A 4,864-nucleotide genomic window follows, 5' to 3' on the forward strand; every position below is an offset into this window, starting at 1 on the left:
AGCAGAGCAAAGGGCAGGGCCCCGGACACGGGTCGGCTGCAGCTGGACTGGGGCCGCTCGTCCAGCACCTCCCCCAGACTGCCAGGGACATAAGCCAGTGAGGAAGCGAGCGGCACGCCCCCTCCCCCATTTCCCTGCTCTGGCTTTCCGACACAGAGAGGAAGGCTGGAGTCAAAGTTGAGGGGTGAAGGGCGAGCAAGTGTCTCTCTAGATAAAGGTGTGTGCGTGTGGGAGAGAAGGACAAGAGCTGCTGCCAAGAACTAGTCCTTACTTTTCTGGGCCACACAGGCTTCAATATTTCAAGGCTGGAGATTCATGCCCTTGAGCCATGTATTTGGGCTCCTAATTGCACTTCGGTTAGTGTTACTCATTGCTACTTGTTAGCGGTAAATCAGGGTTGTTCAGTAGTCAAAATATAATTAGCACCCCGAGAACAAGGTACAGTTATGTTTGGCAAAAAATGGTTAACAGCGGCTGCATTAGAAAAAAGAATTAAGACCAATGTGCTTAGACAAACTAAAGGGGGTGGGGCTACCACAAAACAACAAGCCTCTGCACCTATTTATCCCGGGAATGAAATAGATAGCAAGAAAGATTGAATGTACCAGAGTTCCAGACGTACCAAAGCTTCTGCTGTTCTCCAAAGTGGTTCCCCACAGGAGGCCACACAGTCTAACTTACTGTAGGGAATGCCCCAAACAGGGTCAAGCTCCTGCTGGGTTAACTCTGTACCTCCCGGCCAACCACCAAGAAGGCCAGGAAAAACAGGCCTTAGCAACAGGAAGTGCCATGTGAGCAAGAATCAAGGCTACAGGGGTGGGGAAATGGAGCAAGGGAAAATTTCACGTCCTAGAAATCGATTATGTGAACTAGAGAAAAAAACCAGGAGAGTAGCCAGACGATGCCACTGTCACACCTCCCCTGTCCCTTTTTACTTAGGAAGCCCCAGAGGAAGAAAGATAACAGACTCCTAAAAATTGTTGCTAGTTGAGGGGGGAGGGGAGCATGGTGGCCCAAGCCTGTAAGCCTACTTCTTGGGAGGCTGACGCAGGGCAGCTATGAATTTTCACAACTTTGGGCTACATAGGAGGATGCTCTCAAAAACAAAATCCAAACTGCAGTTGCTTACTAATTCAAAATCCTAGTGTCTATCCTTGATGACTACAATAAATATGCCTTTTAGGCATATAGAAATAGCTTAGGAAAAAGCTGTCTGGCTATTTTCTTACAATAGCTTAAGTAGTTAGGAACTCCAATTCATCCAAGGTTCCACCTGATAACCAGAATCCCGTGGCATCATTTACTCAAGATAACCAGACCCAGGCTCCAGAGAGATAGTTCAGCGGTTAAGAGCACTGGCTGCTCTTCTAGAGGTACTAAGTTCAATTCCTAGCAACCATATGGTGGCTCACAACCATCTCATAATGAGATCTGGTGCCCTCTTCTGGCCTGCAGAACACTGTATACATAATATATAATAAATAAATCTTAAAAAAAAAAGACAACCAGACACATGACTGAGTAAGCAGATACCCCCACAATTCCTAACTAAGTCATTTCTCTACCAACGTCTTAAAACTGTGCTCATCACATTACCAAGTCTGACTGGCCAATTTGGCCACCCGAGGATCTCAGCCCTTTCTCTGCTCAGGCCCATCTCCTGAACACAGGTAGTTGTCTATGTAAAAAACGCGGGTAAGCATTTGATGGGGAGTGGCTCTGGTTTCAATGGGGCCACTCTACACGTCTCTGGAAGGCTCTGCTTTGAAAGTTGCTGTTTTCATGGGCACAGTTCTAGATGTCTTGAATGGCTCGTCCGCACCCATCGAAAATCAGCTCAGCAATTTCCAGAAGCTTTCATTGCATCTCATCTCAGCTTCCAAGTAGGAAGGTTGATTGCACAGAGTCAGACCCACAACAGCAGCATGCTGGAAGTCACAGCTTCTCAGGGCAGCTTTGTATTTTCTTAACTTTTTTTTTTGTAGATCAGACTGGCCTTGAACTCAGAGATCCTGCCTGCCTCTGTTGGGACTAAAGGCTTGCACCACCATTGTAAGCTGTTTGCTTAATACTCAGTTCTTTAGGTTCTAGAAATCATCATTTGAATAGTCTCTATCCTTTGTGTTCAAATTAGATTATACTCCCTAAGGCTACTGGAAACTTGTCTGAAACTAAAGTACTGAAATTGATTAGTCTACCACAGACCAAGGGAAAGGCCATACCAGATGCAGTTGGTCTTCATAAGAGCATAGGTTTGCAAGTTTAAAGGGAATCCACAGAGCAGCAGGAAAGAGGTGTCTGTGTCCATGTCCCCAGCTGAGACAAAGCACTGTGACACTGCCTCCTTGCTTTAGCATGTCACGGCTTTTGCCCTTCTGTGCTTTTTTTCACCATTTTACTGCTTAAAAATGGCTCCCATGGGTAACGTTGAAATGTGGTTTAATATTCTTAAGCACAGAAAGCTTTATAGAGAATGTTGTTACATAGCTTCATTCATCTCAACTATGACAGGATTGTTAAGTTAGATTGTCTCAAAAGAAACAAAAGTTTCATTGACTAATTCAACGTTCACAGTGACTTTATACCAACAGCACTGCCCTGAATGGTGAGAGGTGCATATTTTTACGCGTAACTCCCCCATCCACCCCCCAGGACGGGGCGACAGTGATGTTATGCTCCAGGACCACCAGTCTCGGAATGCTTTGTGATACCTTGGATTTGAAGAGGTATGCAACTGGTTCCTGTCCTCGGAAGGGATGTGCTATTATATACACCATGTTAATAGGTGGATTTAACAACAGCTACCGTCCAGTTTTATTCTGTATTTACTAATCTTTTCTTTCTTTGCTTTTCATTGGTGGACTGTTGAGAAACAAGAAGCTGGTCATAGGCAGGCGGTGGTGGCGTACGCCTTTAAACTCGGGAGGCAGAGGCAGGCAGATCTCTGTGAGTTCGAGGCCAGCCTGGTCTACAAGGGCTAATTCCGGGATAGGAACCAAAAAGCTATGGAGAAATCCTGTCTCGAAAAAAAAAAAAAAAAAAAGAAGCTGGTCATGGTCATCAGGTCTACTAGGACTGGGCTTGGTGATATAAACAGAAGAGCGAAACAGATGTCAAGCTGAAGGCAGCCTAGGCTACACAGCAAGACCGTCTCTTACAAACACAACACAAGGCCCCATCTGTAAATTATAAGATGGCACTCAGATGTATAAATCTGGAGAGAATATGTCAAATATCCCATGAATAAATAAGTCTAGCACCAAAATTCCAGAAACAAGGCACTAGGTTCGGGCAATGAAGGGAGGGACAACCAGAGGTTCGGGGCCAAACAGGAGAGGTTTCACAGAAAACCCGTCCTCTGTCTACAACAGCACAGGCTGATCTCTACAGCACGATAAAATGAAGCAACTACCCTGTTGGAAGTCAGGTTTACTGAGGACCTGGCAAGGTGTTGACTTCCTCTTGTTTATCAAGTAACAGAACTGTTAAGTATAAAGACCAGAGGACAACTTTTGGAAGTTGGCTCTTTTCTTCAATCATGTGGGTCCTGGGAACAAACTCGGGCCATGGACTCACGGCAGGGACGACTTGCTGAACCAAGGTGGTAACCTTGCCAACTCCCAAGCTCTGTTTCCTAAGTCTTCCTGGAATAAAGAAATCAATGGAAAGAACTTGGGAAGGCTAATAGGGGCAACACATTAAGGTCAAGAATATTTTAATGTTCACAACAATAGAGCACAGTTAAATGCCCCCCACGGAAGGGATCTCAGTGGGTGCAGCGGAATGAATCAAGATAAAAATCAGCAGCTAAGACAGACTTGGAGGAGAGGAAAACATTTAAGGTGAAGCCAATGTAAAAGAGTACTCAGGCTTAAGCTGCAGGAATCCTTCTAATCTGACCTCCTGCCTAGTGACTGCAATCATATTCAGGCCCTGTTCTTTCATAACCAGATTTTTTTTGACATTGATGGAAGTCCCAAACAAAATCTTTGAGTCATTGGTAGCTTCTGAGTGGAGAGTGGTAAAACTTAGACTTTTGTTTTTTTAATACAACTCCTAGCATTTATTTTCATTTGTGCTTTTTCCTTTTTCTGTGTTTTTTTTTTTTTTCTTTTTTTTGGACAGGGTTTTTCCGTGTAGTCCTGGGACTCAGTCTTAGACCAGGCTGGCTTTGAACTCAGAAATCTGCCTGTCTCTGCATCCCAAATGCTGGGATCAAAGGTATGTACCACCAAGCCCGGACTCCCTAGGAGCTATTTTTATTTTATTTTTTTTTAAATTTACTTATTATGTATATAGTGTTCTGGGCACCAGATCTTATTACAGACGGCTGTGAGCCACCATGTGGTTGCTGGGAATTGAACTCAGGACCTCCGGAACAGCAGTCAGTTCTCTTAACCTCTGAGCCATCTCTCCAGCCCTAAGAGCTATTTTAAAAAAATGTTTGTGTATATGCACATGTGTGCGATTGCCCAGAAGCCAGAAAAGGGTGTTACAAGTGGTTGAGTGCTGGAAACAGGACTTGGGTCTTCTGGAGGTCAGAATTGTAACAGCTGAGTCCTCTCTCTGCAACCCCTCCATGCTCCACCCCCACCTTTTTTCTTGGAAATGGCCCTGTCCAGTCGTTTAGACTGACCTGAAACTCACTGTGTAGCCCTGTCTGGCTTCAAGCTCCCAGCAGTCTTCCTGTCTCAGAGACTTTACTCACACCTAAAAAGGCTGCTCTTTACAAGTCTTTGCATATTTACTGAGTCCATAGTAGTTGGAAATAGGACACAATTTAAGAAACCCTGAAGATTCTCAACAAATTAATTGATTATAGTTGAATATCTTACTTTGAGAACAAAGCCTTGATAGGACAGAA

This window comes from Chionomys nivalis, chromosome 18 (genome assembly GCF_950005125.1).
Source record: "Chionomys nivalis chromosome 18, mChiNiv1.1, whole genome shotgun sequence".
Taxonomy (NCBI): domain Eukaryota; kingdom Metazoa; phylum Chordata; class Mammalia; order Rodentia; family Cricetidae; genus Chionomys; species Chionomys nivalis.